The following is a 22,950-nucleotide window of genomic DNA, read 5'->3' on the forward strand; positions in this document are numbered from 1 at the left end:
CACAATTCTCACAAGATTAATTCAAGATCCTTAAAGAAACCAAGCAAACCAAAACGAGTTTATTTTGAATAATAGAATTCCCTTTCATGAGAAATTGAGGTGGTTCCTTGAAAGTCATATTTATTTCTTAACTTGAATGGCTGCAACAGAAAGACGTTATACCATTTACAGTCTCTTGAGTATGTGTCAGCTATACCCTATGTAAATAATATTTTCAAATGGTAAAATATGGCCTGTATGAAAATAAAAAGATGCTTCCTGTGTCTCCCTAACAACTTTTGTGTTTATCCTCTTGTTTATAGTTGAGTTTTAGGAGTTGATCTATATCAGTGGTCGGCAACCTGCGGCTCGTGAGCCACACGCCACACGCCACACGTGGCTCTTTCCACTTTCCATTTGGCTCTTCTGTGCACCGGGCAGCCACTCCAGGAGTCTTGACTCTGCTCCGAGCCTCTGTCAGGGCCTGCCCTGTGCTGTTCTAAAAATAAATTTCAGTCTTTGGCTCAGTTGAAAAAAAGTTGCCAACCACTGATCTATACCTTTTGGTACTTTGTGGGTCACTACTGGAAGTATTTATGGGGCCCCTATGCTATATTTCTGGTTCCATTTTTTATATATTTTAAATGGTTACATATTTGCTGGAGATATAGACCACAAAGCTGGCATCATTTTGAAAAAAAGCATTCAAATTACATGTGAAATTTTTTATGGAACATTTCACGAATTGTTGTGTCCTCCTTGTGCAGGGGCCATGCTAATCTCTGTATTGTTCCAATTTTAGTATATGTACTACCAAAGTGAGCACACACATGTGCAGTTCTTGGGACAAACAGGAATCAAAAGACAAGTGGTGATTCAGAAGTAACATTTCAGTTATTGTTCATGGCTCCCAGATCCTCTCTTATAATTAATATTCATTTCTGCATTTGGCTGGTTTTGTTGGGCCTTATGTTGCCTTCTTGGCAAGTGATAAAATATTGTTCAGTGTTGCTACTCAAAAAGTGGAGAATCCTGCTATATAGGAAAGATAATAAAGCACTGATGAGATGGGAAAAGTTTGGGTCATACCCAGCAATGCTCAGGGACTACTGGAAATGTTTGGGGGATCATGCAATGCCAGTGATTGAATAGGTGTCTGATGCATGTTTAGGCAAGAATCATGACACACTCTCCAGTCCTACAGCATCTTTTTAGCCCCTCCCCCCAGGTTTTTGTCGTTTTGTCTTTTGGGCCACATGGGGATCTGTCTTAGCAGTGCTTAGGTCTGTAATGCTGGGTATCAAACTGGTATTCACTACGTGCCAGGCAAGCGCCTTAAGCCCTATACTACCACTCCAGCCCTGCAGGGATATAAATCTATTTTTTTTTTCTCTCTAAAACTAGAAATTTAGAGTCATCTCTAAGAGTGATACAGACAAACTGATTTGGAAATTTGTTCTCTGTGATCTTATAAAAATTATAAAAATGTATTTTAGTTTCTTTTGGCGGGGGGGATATCCAGTGATGCTATGGAGTTACTCCTGGTTCTGTCCTTGGGAATTCCCTCTGTTGGTTCTCAGTGGATGCCAGGGAATGAACCTGGATCAGCAAAGTGCAAAGCAAGTGCCTTACCCACTGTACTATCACTCTGGGGCCCTATTTAAAATAATTTTTTTTTTTGGTTTTTGGGCCACACCTGGAGGCACTCTGGTTACTCCTAGCTCTGCACCCAGATTGCTCGTGGCAGGTTCGGGGGACAATATGGGATGCCAAGAACCAAACTAGGATCCTTCCGGGGTTGCCACATGCAAGGCAAACAAACACCCTACTACTGTGCCATGGCTCTGGCCCTGCTATTTTAAATTCTTTAATTAACATTTTTATTTTAAAATTTGTTTGGGGCCAGATCAATAGTATAGCTAGTAGAGTATTTGCCTTGTATGCAACTGACCCAGGTTCGATCCCCAGCATTTCATATGGTTCCCCTAGTCCAACAGAAGTGATCCCTAAATACAGAACCTGAAATAAGTGCTGAGTGTCACTGGTGTGGCCCAAAAACCCACAATAAAATAAAATGTATTGTTTGATTAAATTATTTTTGGAAATGCCTCAACTTTCTGAAAGAATTTTTTTTTGTTTTTCTTGTTGTTTTGGTTTGGTTTGGGGGCCACACTTGGTTCATGCTCAGGGGCTACTCCAGGTTCTGCACTCAGGGATCATTCCTGGTGGTACTTGAGGACTATATGGGATGCTGGGGATCGAACCCAGGTCAATGGCATGCAAGACAAATGCCCTACCATTGTGCTATCACTCTGGGCCCTGGAAGGATATTTTATCATTATGTAACCAGTAGATATAGGTTTTAATCTGCCACATTCCCTTTCTTAATGATATATTAATAACATTTTAATTTCCTTTGTTGAGATTCATCTGCAGTATGTAATGATGCAAATGTGGCCATCCTATTTGGGGTCAGTTATTTCGCACGAATGGCATGTAACATGATAGTACAGTGATTAAAATGTATTCAGCCAATAAACCATTTGTAAGCCATCATCTCCACACCTGGTTGTTCACTAATGTTCGTTATTAAAAATCACCTCTCCCTAAACCAAATACCAAAAAAGAACTGTATGAAATATGGAAGTTAGGTTTTCTTTTGTTGAGGAGGAAGGGTCATACACAACTCTGGCTCGTGGCTGTATGCTCAGAGGTCTCTCCTGGAAGTCCATCAGCTACATGAAAGGCCTTCAAACATTCTGTTTCTGTCTTGGTCTCTGTCTGTCTGTCTGTCTGTCTGTCTGTCTGTCTGTCTCTCTCTCTCTCTCTCTCTCTCTCTCTGTCTGTCTGTCTCACACACACACACTTATTAGGTTCTTTTGCCATATCTAGGGAAATTAATCCAAAAATCAACTAGAAGTCTATTTTATAGAAATCACACTGTCCTTTGGGACTTTCCTCACTACTGCCTTGTATTATTATTTCAATCTTATTTTCGAAGTGGTGTGTGTCTTGGGAGAAAATACAGGAAATTGGGTTTTTCCCAATTCCTTTTATTTTTGCTCATCATTTTCCTTGAAAAATTCATATTTACTCCGATTTTCTTCAGATTTATCATTTTGATATCCCTAAACATTACTTCCATTTAATTGAACATTTTGAATCTTTATTGAACTACAAATCAACTCTACTCCGCCAACTTAGTGATAGGAAAGACAGCTGTAGACTGTTCTCATGGGTAAAAACTTTGATTTTAAAATTAATATTATTGTTTTCCGTGTCAACTAGAAAAGGATAAATTATTCTATCACTCAAATTTTTTCTTCTGAAAATTTACTTTGAATGGCACTAAAGTATATCAGAATCTTCATTGGGAAGTGACAAGAATATATATAGAACTACAAGAAAAATTATTTCAAACTGAACTTTAATTCTAAAGGAAATGAACCCTAAAATGTACTTTAAATCGTATTGCCATTTTCATGCTGTTTCTTTGACTTTGATTGCCAACCAACCTCCTTTCACCCCTGAAGTGTCTCATTTCTGATTATTCCAGACTACACATCAACAGTATTAAGATATGCTTCATAAGTCTTTTCTTATAGATGTAGTTTTAAGGAAGAAAATTTATAATCATTTTTAGGAGAATTAAAGGGAATATTTGCTAAAAACTAGTTGGAGAATTATTATGTTGAATAGAAATTTTGAAGAGTGGGCTAATGGTAAAATAATAGTTTATAAAATTAAATATATGTTCTACAATGCCATCATTTTTTAGATTAAGCGAAATCTCTGTGTTGTATAAGAAGGAAAAAGAAACAAAACTTTGTTAAAAATAATTTACCCACTACAAGGAAGTAAAAATATAATCAGTGCAGGAGCCAGAGAGATGGCATAGTGTGTTTAGATGCTTGCTTTGCATGCAATTGACCCTGGTGCAGATGGTTCTCTGAGGCCACCAGGAATAATCCCTGAATACAGAGTTAGGAGTAAATACTGAGCACAACCAGGAAAACTCTGTTAACCTGGCTGGATAGACTTGAATTTCAGGTCTTGGTTTATATCAGTGCTTCTCAATTATTTTCTGTCATGTCCCCCTAGGAAGAAGAAAACATTTTTCATGCCCCCTGCATGACTGTAATTTGTTTATTTATTAAAAAAAAAAAAAACTTTAACCGGGGCCGGAGAGATAGCATGGAGGTAAAGCGTTTGCCTTCCATGCAGAAGGTCGGTGGTTCGAATCCCGACATCCCATATGGTCCCCCGAACCTGCCAGGAGCGATTGCTGAGCATAGAGCCAGGAGTAACCCTTGTGCGCTGCCAGGTGACCCAAAAAACAACAAAAAAATAAATAAAACTTTAACCAAACAAAAATATATAAAATAATTTGAGCTGATTTTTTTCATCAGAGGTGATGTCAGGATTAATGACTACAATGAGCACATTTTGCACTGCATAGCTTTTCAAAGCAGGGTTTGAAGCAGGACACATAAACTCTCAGCTCCAGAGACATACAGAGACATAAACACAGGGCTTAGCTTGTTATGACAGTGTTTGCCGACGTCAAATGCGGCCCCTTTATGGAGCCTCACCGCCCCCCCCCCGGGTGGGGGGGGGGCGCCCCACTATTTGAGAAGCACTGGTTTATATTATCAGAAAAAGAAAAGGAGTGAAAATAAAAGAACCAAAGAAAAGACAAAATACTGGTGGAATGAGGTATTATGTTGTATTATAAAGACATCTAAGAAATAAATTTAGAGTTCATAGTCTATAGAGAATGGTGGAAGAGATTATTTTAGGCCTCTTAAATTGAATTACCTGAAAGCAGGCATCAACAAAGAGTATTCGCTCTTTTGTCTGCCATCTCTCCCAGAGGAAGAGACAATCCACCAAGACTTTGCCCTAGTCCTCTTCCTTTCACACACACCCTTTTAGATGTAAAGACCCATTTAGGTGTGGTTAGCATCAGATAGGTACCTTTCTTAATATTCTCCTTTCCTCCCATGTTGCAATATTCCTCCCACTAAGCAATATTATACTTGGAGGACAACTGGAGTGTTAGGTTCACAAAGCTGGGAATTCCCCTGGCCCCATGCTTTGCTATATTATGTCTCTTGTCTTCTTAATCCTGGTGGAGCCTCTACTTCAAGCCTGTTCACCCGGGGCTGTACTCTGACAGTTTTTCTAATACCATCTATTATTCCTGTCCCCAGAAACTGGGTTGAACATTTTTCATTAAGGTAATAAGTTCATTAATCATGATGCTTAAATAAAGATATTTTTTAAAAAAAAGGTAATAATATGATACACAATCACATATTAATTGGAATAAGTAAAATTTCAAATATCAACAGTAGGGCACTAAGAATATAGCTCAGTATAGAGTGCATGTCTCAAATGTTTGTAGGCCCAGAATTCAATCCCTGATAATGCTCTCCTCCCTATATACACAGACCACTATCACCAAAATATGATGAGAGATATAGTGACTAACAGTAAAGATGTAGAATGACTTTATATCTGAATGATAGTGTTTTAAGAGAGTAGAGACTTTAGAAATAATACTTTCATGTTCTCTTAAAAATTAAACACATCATTTATGATATGACCTTGTGATTTTAATCCTGGGTGTTTTTTTCTCTCCAACATTGACAGACTTTATTGTGGGGGGTTTCCCACCTGGGATCCCACCCTCTTAAATAAAAAAGGGCATAGAAAAGAAGGGATTTAGAAACCTTTGTACAGTATCTACATCTTGGGCCCCCAGAGTAGGTAGAGGGCGATTGCTGGGTGGACTGGAGGGTTGGGGGCAGCATCACAGGCTGCCACTAGGATGCCCACATCCACCATGAACACAAGTAGGGATGAGATGCTCTGGGAGGAACTAGGAAATCCCCAGGCAGGGTAAAATGGCAGCAGGAATTCTGGATGTTATCCTGCTGGGCAGCCAAAGCTTCAGTTCAGGAAGCACCGACAGCACTTGGCACCACAGTTGCAGGGCAGCTTGTTGCTGTATGGGGAACTTGTAGTCATAAGTGAGCTCCTCACCACGCAGGATGCGATGCAGGGCAAAGATGACAATGTGCTTCTGGCCGTCCACGTGGATGATGCGCGAAAAGCAGTTGGGCTCACATGAGTGATTGATAAAGCGGGCGGCATTGCCGTGCATTGTGCCATCCATTGGGTGTTTATTTAAGTAAAGATAAATGAATACGTGATGAGAAAGTCTGCAAATATAGTGACCTTACTAATAATTATCTGAGCCTTCACACTGCTAAAGCATAATACTAACTGAATGACTTCGAACTCAAAATGATTTCCTAGTCAATTTCATATATATGACTTGCCTTAAAAAGGCATGGGCCAGAGTAGTAGTATAGACAGTAGAGCAGTTGCCTTGCATGTGTCTGGCCTAGATTTGATCCCCAGCACTCTATATGTATGGGTCCACTAAGCCCAACTGAGCACAGAGCTAGGAGTAAGGCCTGAGCACTGCCAACTGTGGCTCACAAAAAAAAAAAAAAAAACCAACATAAAAAAGAGGGGGTAGTAATTGCCAGGAGGACAAGGTTACTTCTAGAACCATAAAGAAAGACTACATCCTAGGCTCCATCTTTGACTGTGCAGATACCAAGATCCTTAGATACAGAGGTCTGATTTTATCATCCATGAATGAGCAGAAGGTTTCCATACACCACAAAAGGACCTAGGGGAGAGTAAATGAACATGTAGGGAATCTGTAGTTATTCCCATGACAGTATACTTCAAGGACAGAGAAACCCTGTATCTCTTAGGCCAAGGGAATTTCTCTTCTAATCTCCCCAATATTTAATGTGCCTATGCAGAAAGAAAAAAAAGGCATCACAATAATTTTTTTGGTTTTGTTATTGTTATTTTTTGTGTGTGTGCTTTGTTTTGTTTTTATTTCAGGACCATGGTTAGTGTGTGGTAGTTGTCTTTATTGCTGTGGTGCTTTTTGGATTTTTTGTTTGATTTTTCTTTTTACATTGTTGTTGTGTTTCTCTTCATTTTTCCCTTCTCTCAAATTGATATTTATAGTCTCTAGAAGGACTCTGCCCATTTTTTGCTTGTTTGATTTTTGCCCCATTTTATTTTTTCTTTTCTTCAAACAGAACCACATAACTTGAACCATCTTGTTCTGCCTCACATATTAAAAGGGAAATAATGGAGGGTACCAAGACCAAACAGTTGTATTATCATTAAGTAGTAATAAAAAATGATTGGACTTAAACACCAAATCCAAAGCCAGCAACAACAGAATCGATACAACAACAAGCTAGACACAGAGGGGACCACTTATACTAGCAGTCCAGGTGGTAAGGGAGGGAGATATGGGATGCATGCTGGGCACAGGGGTGGAGGGAGGACAACTTTGGTGATGGGGAGTCCCCTAATTCAATGACAATTTGTACCTAAAATATTACTGTGAAAGATATGTAATCCACTTTGGTCAAAATAAAAATTAGTATTATAATAAAAAAAGAATAAAAGAATAAAACTTGTTCTGTGGAAAGTTAGAAATGATCTGTGTCCTATGTTGGGAGAAGGTGGCCTCCCAAACAGTGTTCACTGGACCAGGGCCATCCCAGTAATGCTTGGCCAACTAGGAGGACAAACACCCTACAGTTTAGAGCCAAAACTGCTGGAACTCATCAATACTATTTGGATACCATTACCTGTTGGGATAAAACTTGGGTCCTTATACATGCAAGGAATCTACTTCGTTTTTGTTTGTTTGTTTTTGTTTTGGGGCCACATCCGGTGATGCTCAGGGGTTACTCCTGGCTATGCACTCAGAAATCCCTCCTTGCTCAGAGGACCATATGGGACACCAGGGATGGAATCCAGGTCTGTCCTGGGTTAGTCACTTGCAAGGGAAATGCCCTATCTCTGTGCTATCACTCCAGCCCCGCAAGGCATCTTCTTCTAACCCCTGAACTATTTTTCTGTTCAAAATATTAATTTTTAGGTTTTATTATCTCTGTTCTGCAATACATAAACACAATGTGGAAACAACACATGGTCAAAGATTACAAAACCTGAGAACCAATTTACAGAATTCTATTTACCAAAATTGGGCAGAGGGTTAGGGAGAGAAGGTGATTAGAAGAGAACCCTGAGGCAGTGGGAAGGAAAGCAAACATTGGAAGAGAGTTTGGTATACATGAAACCCTGTCACTAATAGTCATATAGATTATGGTGCTTCAGAGAAAGCAAAAAAAATAAAATAATAAAAATTTAAAGAATATTATGGGTTCCAAAGAGCTTGTTCAAGGAGTAAGGCATTTTTCTTGCATTCTGCCAAACCCAGTAAAATCCCAGCACCAAATATGTTCCCTTTGAGCACCACCATAGTCCATTCTGAATACAGAGCTAGACTACCCCTGAGCACCTCCGGTATAGACCAAAAATCATACATAAATATTATATAGAAGATGTCTTTTGTACATAGTATTGGGGCCAGAGAGATAGCATGGAGGGTAGGGTGTTTGCCTTGCATGCAGAAAGATGGTGGTTTAAATCCCATATGGCATCCCATAGGGTCCCTGGAGCATGCCAGGAGTGATTTCTGAGCATAGAGCCAGGAGTAACCCCTGAGCACTACTGGATGTGACCCTAAAACCAAAAAAAAAAAAAAAAAAAGAACTACATATATGTACCACAACTTCGTGATCCATTCACCTATAATTGAGCATTTGAATTGTTATTTGCAGCAACATGGATGAACTGGATGATAACATGCTGAGTCAAGTCAGGAGGAAAGGAATAGATACCAAATAATCTCTGTCATATGTGTGACTTAGAGATACATGACTTAAAGATACATGCCTTTGTTCCAAAGGCAACAAAATGGGAAAATTGATCCACAAAACTGAGTTGGGATTAGGAAGGAGGAGGTACATTGGCAATGGGTGTGGAGTTGGAATTAAGTACATGCTAAACCATTATTAATTGCATTGTAAACCAAGGAATCTTAATAAAAATAACCAAAGTAGGAGGAATAAAGGGAAGAATACATTTTATTAGGTGATATGTACTACAATATTTAAGGTAAAATATGTTATTTACAACTTTCACATGTCTAAAGGGAGAAAAAAGATATGAGAAATGTTTCATTAAAACCAGATTTTAAAAATGTCTTGATGTGAGTAGCACTCACCAGATAGTATCTCCTATGATTATAATATTCTAATCTAAAAATATCACTGTGCATCAAGTACAAGCTCTTGCCTTGCACTCAGCCAACCTGGATTCAATCTCACAGCCCCATATGGTCCCCTGAGCCCTGCTGATACTGATTCCTGAATGCAGAGCCAGGAGTAAGCCCTGTGAATAGTTAGGTATAGACAAAAACATACTATTATTATGTAACAAATGGAGTTAAAAGAATATTGTATGCATATGTACATGCAAAATTCTATCTTCATAAATGTAAGTTGGGTGAGACCAAAAAGCCAATCTATATTTAAAAAATCTAGTATCAATGCACATCAACATGAAAAAGCCATAATTCCTGCAAGTGAAAAGGAGAATGAATTAGACATTTAACTGTATTTTATTAAAACTCAATATTTGGTTGTTTTTTTGTTTTTGTTTTTGTTTTTAGTTTTTTGGATCACATCCGGTGACGCTCAGGGATTACTCCTGGCTATGTGCTCAGAAATTGTTTTTGGCTATGAGGGACCATATGGGACGCCGGTTAGCGTCCTAGGTTAGCCATGAAAGGCAAACACCCTACCACTGTGTCACCGCTCTGGCCCTTATATTTGCTACTTTCTATAATTTTTTTCTTTATATACTTTCAAATGTTAAGTCCTTAAATGATTTCTAACTTTCTTGTGATGAAAGATCCAAAGTAAATACAGGGGGTCATATAAAACCTTATTGTTTGAGATTCGTTAGTCTCATATTTGTATTAAGTCTAAATTATTTCCAAAATTAATTGGCTCTTTCAAAATAATTTTGTTTTTTGGTTTTTGGGCCACACCCGGCGGCGCTCAGGAGTTACTCCTGGCTATCTGCTCAGAAATCGCTCCTGGCAGACAAGGGGGACCATATGGGAGGACGGGATTCGAACCAACCACCTTAGGTCCTGGGTCGGCTGTTTGCAAGGCAAATGCCGCTGTGCTATCTCTCCGGCCCTAATAAAAATGTTCTTAAATGGATAAATAGATCACAGATATTCACAGCTTTGGGCTTTTAGTTTTGAAGGTGACTATGCAAAATAAATTTGAAAACCATCAGTAACTCTCACTGGAAAAACATGTACAATCTAACAATAAATATAGTCAGCTCTCATTGAAATCAGTTGCCAAGAAGCTGCGACCATTGTACAGTGCCTAGGGTACTAGCTTTGCTTGGAATCTGCCAGGGTTCAATTCTCAGCACCACACATAGTTCCTCAAGCCTGCCAAGTGTGACCCCAGAGTGAAGAGCCAGAAGTAGTGAGCCCTGCGCAATTAATTCCAGCTGTGATCCCACAACAAAACAAAACGAAATTCACTTGTTGAGAGTTGTGAATCTTGTAGTGATATGAATTTATGAAATTCCAACTTTCCCTTCTTTTATTAAGAGATAACTGTAGGGCCTGGAGAGATAACACAGTGACGTTTGCCTTGCAAGCAGCCGATCCAGGACCAAAGGTGGTTGGTTCGAATCCCGGTGTCCCATATGGTCCCCCGTGCCTGCCAGTAGCTATTTCTGAGCCAGGAGTAAACCCTGAGCAACATCTGGTGTGGCCCAAAAAACAAAAAGAAAAAGAAAAAGAGATAACTGTAGAAATGTTACTGATGTTTGGTTCCTTTTTGCTCAACAAAAGTTGCTTGGAATGCATAACACATTTTCTTCAAAGCAACATTATTAAACATGTTGGTAAAACATGAAGGCCAGATTGGAAAAGTTTATTCAGCCCAAATGTGACTGAGCTTTGTGCTAACAGTATGTCTCCAAAAATATTTGTAGTGTCAAAGAGTAAATCAACAGAAAAGAACAGGAGGTTCATTACATGACACTCTGGAGAAAGGATCTGGGCATACTTTTTTTTAGTTTTGTTTTGTTTTGGGATAACATTCATCATTTCTTCCATACTACTGGCTCTGCTCTCAGGAATCAGTCCTGGCAGTGTAGGGGAACCAAACATATGGGATGCTGGGGATCAAACCTGGGTCGGCCACATACAAACAAGCACCCTATGTGCTGTACTATCACTCAGGCCCCAAACAGGGCATCCTTATACCCAGTCATATCCCTAGCCCTGTGCCATGGAGTTGGCGCTCAACAAATATTGAATAACACAAGAAGTTATCCTTATTTTCCCTGTTAAAGAATGGTACTTATAGGGGCCAGAGAGATAGCACAGCAGTAGTAAGTCATTTGCATTGCATGTGGCCAACCTGGGAAGGACCTGGTCCTAGTCCTGGCATCCCATATGGTCCCCCAGCTTGCCAGGGGCAATTTCTGAATGCAGAACCAGGAGTGACCCCTGAGCACCCCTGGATGTGGCCCAAAAACCAATCAATCAATCAATCAAGTTTAAAAAAAAAAAAGAATGGTACGTATAAGTTATAGTTAACTTAAGCCACTGTTAAAGAGGATACATTTGGGGAGTAAGTTAACTATAACTCATACATAACCTTTATTTTTTTTAAAAAAAACTTTATTCTATCAAGCAATACGCAGAGAGCCCCGGAGCCTCTCATTACTCCCACTGATTCACCATCAACTCAGCCAATTGGTGCTGGGGCCAGCAGGGCCACTATTAAAGATGGGGCCCACATGGTTCTGGGGAGCAATACAGAACTCTACTGCATGCAAAGCATGCAGGCCAACCCCTGAACCATCTCCCCAGGCCAAAAGAATTTTAATAAATTTTTAACTCATTCACCTTGAGATAGTTATAAAGTTGTTCATGAGTGAATTTCAGTCACACAATGTCCAACACCCAATCCGTTCACCAGTGTATAACACCACCTGTGTTCCCAGTTTCCCTCCCTGACTTTCCCCACCTCCTGCTTCCCCAGCCCTACCTCTATGACAGACATTTTCTTCTCTTTCTCTCTCTCTCCTCTCCCCATCTCTCTTAGGAACTATGGTTTGCAATATTGTTACTGAAGGAGTATCGGGCATATTAACCTCATTTTAGCACCCAGTATTTTATTTGTTTCTTTGTTTGTTTAGGGGACTTACCCAGCTATGCTTAGGGGTTACTCCTGGCTCTACACTCAGAAATTACTCCTGGCAGGCCCGAGAATCATATGAGATGCCAAGGATTGAACTCAGGCTGGCTGTGTGCAAAGAAAATACCCTATATGCTGTGCTATCGTTCTGGCCCCAACACCAGTTTTTGTCCAGAGTGATCGTTTCCAACTATCATTGTCACAGTAGTCCCTTCTCTGCTTGAACTGCACTCCACCTCTTTCTGTAACAAGATTCCTACTATAGAACAGTCCTCCTGGCCCTTGGCTATATTGACTTTGGGTAATAATACCATTACTATCTTATTTTGTTTTAGTTTAAATACTTTTTTTTAATAAAGTCTTTAAGCACCACAATTACAAGCATGATTGTAGCTGGGTTTCAGTCATAAACACAACACCCCCCTTCACCAGTGCAACATCCCCACCGTAGATGCCCCGATCTCCCTCCTTCCCCACCCACAAATGAGTGCAATCACTATCCCTATCCCTCTGGCTTATTTTGCTCAGCATAATACTTTCTATATCCATTCATGTATAAGCAAATTGTATGACTTTATTTTTCATTATACCTTCATAGTATTCCATTGCATAGATGCAACAAAGTTTCTTTATCCATTCGTAGGTTCTCAGTCACTTGGATTGTTTCCAGATTCTGGTCGTTGTGAAAACTGCTGAACATAGAAGTGCAGCTGCCTTTTCTACATTGTTTTTTGGGGCCCCCAGGGTATATTCTCTATATATCACTATATAGAGAGAGTGATATCGCTAGATCACATAGTTTATTTGAGGCATGTCCATATTGTTTTTCAAAAAGGCTAGACCATTTTCCATTTTCTCCTGCCCTGCTCAGAGGCTCTCTCTCTCTCTCTCTCTCTCTCTCTCTCTCTCTCTCTCTCTCTCTCTCTCTCTCTCTCTCTCCCCCCCTCTCTCTCTCTCCCTCTCTCTCCCCTCTCTCTCTCTCCCCCCTCTCTCTCTCTCTCCCCTCTCTCTCTCTCTCTCCCCTCCCTCTTTTTCTCTCCCCTCTTGCCCCACCCTCCCCTCCTTGGGGAGGGCTACGAAAAGAAGAAAAAAAAATGGCTGGACCAGTCAATATTCCCATCAGCAATGAATGAGAGTTCATTTCTCCCCAGACCCGCACCAACATTGGTTAATCTTTTTGATGTATACAAGTCCCTGTGATGTGATATGTTAAAATTGTTATTTTGATTTGCATCTCCCCAATGTTTAAAGATTGAAGTAGAAGCTTCATATCTAATACCAAGGGATTGGGGAGTGTGGGTCTGGAAGCAGATGCTGACATTAGAAATAATCAATGAAAGATTGCGGAGAATAAAACAGGTTCAGGAAAATTCCACCACAAGCTTTCAGCTCCCTAGCAAAAGATACCAGCAAGCAGATAGACTAGTTATAGAAAAATAAACCAAAACCAGCTTCTTCCTGAGAACTGAGATCTTTATTGGGAAGAGAAAGACCACTCTGGAGAACAGATAGGGATAATGGACCAATCCAGAGGTACTTTCAGTCCATGCGTGGCAGGCACAAGCATAGAAGAATGATCCTGAATAGAATAAAAATCAGTTACTCCGACAATGATATAAAGAATTTTTCATGTGCCTTATCAGACCAAAAGATTTTTAAACACAAATAATGATAGATAAGAAATAGACATTATAAAAACAATCCCATTCACAATAGTACCAAAGAAACTCAAATACCGAGGCCAGAAAGGTGGCATGGAGCAGTAAGGCATCTTCCTTACAAGTACTAGCCTAGAAAGGACCCCAGTTCTATTTCCGGCATCCCATATAGTCCTCCAAGCCAAGAGCATTTTCTGAGTGCACAGCCAGGAGTGACCCCTGAGCATCACTGGATGTGGCCCCCAAAAAACAAACAAACAAACAAAAAAGAAGCTCAAATACCTTGATCTTAACTAAAGAGATGAAGAATCTATACAAAGAAAACTACAAAACACTACTTCAATAAATAAGAGGACGCAAGGATATGGAGGCATATTCCCTGATTATACATTGGGAGGATCAATTGTTAAAAATTGTAGTATTCGGGGCCGGAGAGATAGCATGGAGGTAAGGCGTTTGCCTTTCATGCAGGAGGTCATCGGTTCGAATCCCGGCGCCCCATATGGTCCCCTGTGCCTGCCAGGAGCAATTTCTGAGCCTGGAGCCAGGAATAACCCCTGAGCACTGCCAGGTGTGACCCAAAAAAACCAAAAAAAAAAAAAAAAAAAAAAAAATTGTAGTATTCCCCCAAAGCATTGTACAGGTTTATGCAATACCTCTAAGGGTACTCATGACATTCTTCAAAGCAGTGGATTAAATACTCCTGAAATTCACTTAGATGAACAAACACCCATGAATTATTAAAGCAATCCTTAGGAAAAAGAAGATGGTAAGCATCACTTTCCCAACTTTAAATTAGATTACAAAGGAATAGTTATCAAAATAAACATGGTATTGAAATAAAGACTAACCCTCAGATCAATAGAATAGACTTGAGTATTTAGAAAATGAACCCCAGACATACAATCATTTAATATTTGGTAAAGGATAAAAAATGCAAAATAGAGCAAGGAAAGCCTCTTCAACAAATGATGTTGGGACAACTGGTCAACCACATGTAAAAAAGCAAACTTGAAACTCCATCCAACACCATGCACAAAAGTCAAATCCAAATGGATTAAAGACATTATTACTTTCTACTTTAATAACAGAATGTTGGGACCTGAATTCTGAACAAAGAAGGACGCCATTTTGTAAAAATCACATGGGAGGCTTCTTCTTTGGTTCTGAACAGGGAGAAACACCATTTTGTAAGGACCACATGGTGTGAGCCTATTTCCATAGACCTTGCCCCAATCTACTGGCCATACCAGGCAGCCTATCAGGGAAGGACAAGGGAGCAGTAGGAAGGTACCTCTAGCAGGAACCAATCATTTGGGGGATCATCAGAAAGCTAGAACCTCCCTATATCCCTTCCCTATATAATTCTCATCATGACTTTGGGCGGGGCTCATCTCTTTCGGGGGATGACCCCGGCTGGCCAGGCTGGGGTATCTTGTTGGCAGACGAATTAAAGTGTTAAGCTTTATTCCAGTTGAGTGGTCTCGTCAGTCATTCTAGTCTGGAACACTACAAGAAAACTTAATTGTGTTTATTTCACACCAAATATTCTTTTTTGTTCGTTTGTTCGTTTTGGGGTCACACCCAGCAGCGCTCAGGGGTTACTCCTGGCTCTACGCTCAGAAATCACTCCTGGCAGGCTCAGTGGACCATATGAGATGCTGGGATTGGAACCACCGTCCTTCTAAATATAAGGCAAACGCCTTACCTCCGTGCTATCTCTCTGGCCCCTTCTCTCATTCTTTAACATTGTCATGCTAGTTGTTAGTGAAAGTCCCTTTTTAATGCTAACCAAGCTTAAGTGGGTCTTTGATCTCAAAAAGGGTCTGTGAAGAGAAGAGGAAGCTAGAGCAAAGTCTCTGTAAATGGTATTCCTCTGGGAAAGATGCAGACAAATATGTGAAGATAGGATCCGAAGAGTTCTTTGCTGATGCCTGTTTTCCAGTAACTCAAATTAAGAACCCTTAAATAGGGAGAAATAGCACGCAGTAGGACGTTTGCCTTGCACACGGCCAACCCAGGACAGACCCTGGTTCAACTTCCGGCATCCCATCTGGTCCTCTGAGCCTGCCAGGGGCAATTTCTGAGTGCAGAGCCAGAACCCCTTAGCTTCGCCGGGTGACACCCCTCCCCCCCCCAAAAAAAGCCCTTAAATAATCTTTTTCACCACTCTCCACAATCAGCTCTTTAACTAAATTTGTTTATTTCTTGGATGTCTTCAAAAACAACAACACAGGGTCTATTTTATTATTTTGTTTTCTGGTGGTACTCAGGTCTTACTTCTGGCTCTGTGCTCAAGGATCACTCCTGGAATGCTCAGAGGACCATATGGGGTGTCAGGAATCAAACTTAAGTCAACTGTATACAAGAAAAATGCCCTACCCACTGTACTAGTCCCTCAAATCTATGCTTTCTATGTTTTATGTTCTTTACTAAAGATACCTTGAGATTGAGATTGGATTGTTTGACTAAGTGGTAGTTGTATATTTAGAATTTAGAGAAAATTCCATCCTGATTTTCATAGTGGTTAAATCAATTTACAGTCCCACCAATAGTGTGCAAGACTTTTTCCCCACACTTTCACCACGAGTTATTCTTTCTATGCATTTTGAAGGCACTCTCGAAGATGTGAGATACTATAGCACTGTGGTTTAGATCTGCATTTCCCTGATAATAAATGATGATGGAAATTTTATTTATTTATTTATTTATTTATTTATTTATTTATTTATTTATTTATTTATTTATTGGTGCTCAGGGGTTCCTCCTGGCTGTCTGCTCAGAATAGCTCCTGGCAGGCACGGGGGACCATATGGGACACCGGGATTTGAACCAACCACCTTTGGTCCTGGATCAGCTGCTTGCAAGGCAAACGCGGCTGTGCTATCTCTCCGGGCCCTGATGGACAGTTTTAAATGCGCTCATGTTCATTTGTATATCTCTGAGCGAGAATTGTTTTCTTAATCAGATTTTTTATCATATTAAAATTAATTGATTTAATTATATTAAAATTAGATTACTTAAAATTTTTAAATTAGATTATTTTATTGTCCTTGTGTTGTACCTTTTCTTCATAAATCATGGCTATGAATACCTTCGTTGGATGTATGGTGTGCAAATAATTTTTCTTGTTCAGTAAAATGTCTTCATTTTAAGAATATTTTCTTTATGCAGAATAATTTTAGTTGGGGGATTGTTAACCAATATCCTTGATGAGCATCGATGCAGTGATCTTCAGCATCTAGCATACCAATCAACACATTAAAAGAGTTTTAGATCATTACCAAGTTGGGCTTATTAAAAGAATGTAAAGATAGCTTAACATACGTAAGTTAAATAGTAATAGAAATAAGTTGGAATCAACAAAAAAAGGGGGAAATAAAGGTAAAGGTCACATAATCATAATAAGAAATTTTAGAAACTTTTTTTTGGGGAGGTCACACCCAGCAGCTCTCTGGGGTTACTCCTGGCTCTATGCTCAGAAATCGCCCCTGGCAGGCACAGGGGACCATATGGGATGCTGGGATTCGAACCACCATCCTTCTGCATGCAAGGCAAACCCCTTACTTCCATACTATCTCTCTGGCCCCAAATTTTACAAACTTTTAATAAGATACAAAGTCCATTTATGAGTTTAAAATTGAATAGACTTAGAATATATAAACGTACCTTAATAATAAAGACCGAATATAAAATATCAGTTGCTAAAATCATATTCAGTGTTGAAAAACAAAAGGTTTTCCTCTAAGGTTAAGTAAAAATTAAGGATATACACTTCACCATGATTATTTGTCATGGTTTTGGAAGTACTAACTTGAACAATTAGACAAAGAAGTGAATAAAAGGAATACAAATTAAAGGGAAAAAAATAAAACTATAATTGTTGAAAGATGACATGACAAAACACATGCATAACCAAAAACCCCACTGAAAGAAATTGTCAAGAATGATAAATCTTTATATTAAAATGGCAAATCTGCTGCATTTCTATATCAATATTTTATAAAGTAGAAAAGAAAGAAATCAAGAAAACCAACTCATATACAATTGCATTAAAAAGAATTAAGTATTGCCAGAAGTTACCCTGAGGCATCACCAGGTGTGACCCCAAAACCACTGTTTGCAGATGGCATGATGCGATATTTAGAAAATCCTACAGACTCTACCAAAAAAGCTTCTAGAAACAATGGATTTGTATAGTAAAGTGGCAGGCTACCAAATTAACTCACAAAAATCCATGACATTTTTTATACAAATAATGAAGAGAAGAAAGTGACATTTAGAAAATATCCCATTTGCAATTATGCCTCAGAAAATCAAGTATCTTGGAATCAAGTTAAATAAAGGGGCCCAAAACCTATACAAATAAAACTACAAAACACTACTTCAAGAAATAAAAAAGGACACAAGGAGACCTGTATTGTCTCCCATTGTCATACTTGTAGTGGTGTTTTCTTTTCTTTTCTTTCTTTCTTTTTTCTTTCTTTTTGTTTTTTTTGGGTCACACCAGGCAGTGCTCAGGGGTTACTCCGGGCTGTATGCTCACAAATCGCTCCTGGCAGGCTCGGGAGACAATCTGGGATTCGGGGATTTGAACTGCTGTCCTGCATGAAAGGCAAACGCCTTACCTCCAGGCTATCTCTCCCACCCCATTAGTGGTGTTTTCTATACGTGTTGGGGTTTATAGGCCAGGAGATGCAGCCAGTCTCCCGTTGCTCCACTCTTCACAGAAAGGACACAAGTAAATGGAAACAGATAGCCTGCTCATGGATTTGGGAGGATTAATATAATTAAAATGGCAATATATGCCAAAGCATTGTACATATTTAATGCAATCCCTCTAAGAATACCTATGACACTCTTCAAAGAAGTGGATCAAACACTCTATAAATTTATCTATAAATTTATTTTATAAGTAAATGCCCATGAATAGCTAAAGCAATTTTGGCATAAAGAAGATGAGTGGCATCACTTTGCAACAACTTTAAATTGTCCTACAACGCAATATTTATTAAAACAGCATGGTATGGAATACAGACAGATCCTCAGATCAATAAAATATACTTGAGTTTTCTGACACTACCCCCCAGGTATACAACCAATTAATCTTTTTATTTTTAAGGGAGATTAAATAACTTTATAAAATTAAGAAATCATGCATTAAAATGAGAACTCATAGAAAATGGGTTTTATAAAGTTATATAAAATTTTAAGTTTGTATTTTATTAAATGTATATACTTTTATATATTTATATCTGATTATATAAAATACAATATATGCCATATATAATATATAATTTCTAAAATAATTTTTATTTTGACCAAAGTGGATTACAAATCTTTCACAGTAATATTTTAGGTACATAGTGCCATTGAATCAGGGGCATTCCCACCACCAATGTTGTCTTCTCTCCTCCCTCTACCCCTGTTCCCAGCATGCATCCCATATCCTACTACTTTGGCCCCCAGGATATGAGTATAAGTGGCCCCCTCTGTGTCTAGCTTGTTGTAGATTGGGTATAGATTCTGTTGTCGTTGGCTTTGGATTTGTTATTCAAGTCTGATCGTTTTTTATTTCTACTCGATGCTCATATGACTGTTTGGTCTTGGTACCCTCCATTATTTCTCCTCCAATTCATGAGGTAGAACAAGATGGTTCAAGTTATGTGGTTCTGTGAGAAAGAAAGAAAGAAAAAAAAGGGGGGACAAAAATCAAACAAGCAAAAAAAGGGAAGAGTCCTTCGAGAGGCTATATCATTTTACAAAAAATCAAACAAAGAACCCAAAAAGCACCACAACAATAAGCATCACAGCAATAAAGACAACAACCAAACAATAACCATGAACCTGAGATGAAAACAAAACAAACCACAAAACAAACAAAAAACAAGAAACAATAACAATAACCAAAAAAATTAATTTGTGCTTTTTTTTTGGCATAGGCACAGTAAATATTGAGGAGATTAGAAAGGGAATTCCCTTGGCCTAAGAGATACAGGGTTTCTCCGCCCTTGAAGCATACTGTCCTGGGAATAACTACAGGCTCCGTACATGCACTTATTCTCTCCCCTAAGTCCTTTTGTGATGTCTGAAAACTTTCCGCTCAGTCATGAATGACAACCAATTAATCTTTGATAAAGGGGGAAAAATACAAAGTAGAGCAAAGAAAGCCTCTTCAACAAGTGGTGTTGGGGAAACTGGTCAACTACATGCAAAAAATTGAACTTAGACCTCTCTTTAACTCCATGCCCAAAGGTAAAAATCAATATGAATTAAAGATCTTGTTATCGGACTTGAAACAATTTAATACATAGAAGAAAACAGGCAAAATACTCCATAACATTGAGATTAAAGGGATCTTCAAGGAGGAAACACCACTGTCCAAACAAGTAAAAATAGAGACAAACAATGGAACTACATTAAACTCAGAATATTCTGCATCTCAAAGGAAACAGTACTAGGATACAAAGGCTACCTACAAAGTGGAAGAAACTATTATTCACTCAATACTCATTTGATAAAAGGTTAATATCTAAGATATACAAGATACTGGCAGAACTTAACAAGAAATAAAACCAACCTCATCCAAAAATGGGGAGAAGAAATGAACAGACATTTTCTCAAAGAAATATAGGTGGCCAAAAGGCACATGAAAAAAAAATACTCCACTTGACTAATCATCAGGGAGATAAAAATTAAAACAATAATTCTTTTGGGCATGGCACTTATGGTCTCAAATATTGCCCAGGCCTCAGAACAGCACCTGATGTGGCTTCAAAAACAACCAACAACCATAAAAATAAAAGAATCAAATGTACTAGAACAAATTAAACAAAGGAAATAAAAATCTGTATAAACAAAATAAATTAAAAATACAAAGGAACTGAAAAATTTTTTCATGTAGCAGAATGAATATTGTTTAAAATGTAATGCTATCCTTGGGCCAGAGTGGTGGCAAGGCACTAGCCTAGGACGGACTGTGGTTCGATCTCCAGGCATCCCATATAGTCCCCCCAAACAGGAGTGATTTCTGAGCGCATAGCTAGGAGTAACCCCTGGGGGTCACCGGGTTTGACGCCCCCCAAAAAAGAGTAATGCTATCCAAAGCAATATGCATATTTAATAATATTTATCAAAATCCCTAACACATTCCTTTACATTTGGGAAAGTTCAGGAGTCCCAAGGTCCATTCCTGGTAATAACAGAACCATAGAGTTGGCTATTCAGTTCTGGTGCACAAGGATGCTATGCTCTTCAGGTTCTGCCGTGCTGGAGACCAGCAGGGCCACTCCTGCAGATGCATGCAGGCCTCTAGTATTTATAGCTAGTGATGCCAGGAGTCCATGAAATGCCAGGCATTGAATCTTTTTCATGTAATCTAACTCTTTTTATTATTTATCCAAACCTGCTCCAATTGCATTATTCAAGGAAATAGAGCAAGCAATATTGGAATTTGTCTGGAACAACATAAAACCTCAAGTTACCAATCCTGGAGTTGGGGGGAGGTAGAGGGCAAACAGAGTTATCATCTCTGACTTTAAACAATAGCAATTCAAAACCCTAATAATGTATAAAAACAGACACACGTGGGGCCTGATTGATAGTACTACAGGTAAAGGCTTTCCTTGCCTTTATTCTACCTCTACTTCTACCCTACCTCCACCTCTACTCAGTCAACTGGGTTCAATCCCCAGCATCCCATAGGGTCTCCAAAGCACCACCAGGAGTAATTCCTGATTACCGCACTACAGATAACCCCTGAGTGCCACTGGGTGTTACCCATAAACAAAAGACATAAAAATCAGCAGAATAAAATGGAAATTTCTTAAATATATATACACATTTATTGTTTGTTTATTGTTTGTTAGATTATGACAAAAACACAGCATGTCCTTCATGGAAAAAAACTCTTCAACAAATGGTTTTGGAGGCCAGAGAATATGACTGAAAGAACTGTATTTGCATATGGGAGTCCTAGGTTCAATCCATAGCACTACATGAGCCCACTCATACTAAAGATAAAGAATAATTTGAAATATTTCAAAGATGTATTGGACTCAAGAGATAGTATAGGGAATAAGGTGTGATCATGTGACAGACTCCAGCTCAATCCCTATTACTACATAGGTCCCTTAAACACCACCTGGAGAGTGTAACTTTTTGAGTGACTTTTGTAATCATGATTAAAATATAATTTGTCTTCTTCTCCACCATTTTTCTACTGTGAGTTTGTTCATTTGAAGGCCCTGATGAAACAAAAATAAGTGGGTATAAGAAATTCATTTCCAGGGGCCGGAGAGATAGCATGGAGGTAAGGCGTTTGCCTTTCATGCAGAAGGTCATCGGTTCGAATCCCGGTGTCCCATATGGTCCCCCGTGCCTGCCAGGAGCAATTTCTGAGCCTGGAGCCAGGAATAACCCCTGAGCACTGCCGGGTGTGACCCAAAAACCAAAAAAAAAAAAAAAAAAAAAAAAAAGAAATTCATTTCCAACAGGGACAGATGAATAATTATATGCCATCCAAAAGCAATTGAGTGAACTAGTATGAAAACACAACATAAAACTTTCTTTAGCAATGTACTTCTTGATTTTCCCTTCATAAGGTTCTGAACAATGAGAGCAGTCATTAATATTTCTAAAATGTATGGTTTCTATGATATATAAATGCTTTCTGTTCAAATTAACTTACCTCACAGGGACTTAGGCTTATCCCTTCACGTACATTTTGTTTTTCTTGGGATTCCTTTTCCTAAATAAGCCTTTCTTTTCTTAACCAACTAAATCGATATTATCCTACTTAAAATTGAACAGGGTAAGGATAAGCGTTGTTCAATTAATCAGGCATAGTAACCATATACTAGGGGAGTGTCCAGGCAAATAAGACAGCCCGTCTATCGGGGCCCGGAGAGATAGCATGGAGGTAAGGCGTTTGCCTTCCATGCAGAAGGTCGGTGGTTCAAATCCCGGCATCCCATATGGGCCCCGAGCCTGCCAGGAGCAACTTCTGAGTGTAGAGCCAGGAGTTACCCTTGAGCGCTGCTGGGTGTGACCCCCCCCCCCCCAAAAAAAAAAAACCAAAATACAAAAATAAAAAAAAGCCAGTTCATTAATTACAA

The 22,950-nt window shown here is 39.1% G+C and overlaps 1 non-coding gene across 1 annotated transcript; it reads right to left on the reverse strand.

Annotated features, from left to right (window-relative positions):
- Nucleotides 1-701: 701 nt before the first annotated feature.
- LOC126002268 (U6 spliceosomal RNA) lies at nt 702-805 on the reverse strand. The gene has a single exon (XR_007493024.1). It is a non-coding gene; the product is annotated as a U6 spliceosomal RNA (small nuclear RNA).
- Between the last annotated feature and the right edge of the window lie 22,145 nt (nt 806-22,950).

This window comes from Suncus etruscus, chromosome 2 (genome assembly GCF_024139225.1).
Source record: "Suncus etruscus isolate mSunEtr1 chromosome 2, mSunEtr1.pri.cur, whole genome shotgun sequence".
NCBI lineage: Eukaryota > Metazoa > Chordata > Mammalia > Eulipotyphla > Soricidae > Suncus > Suncus etruscus.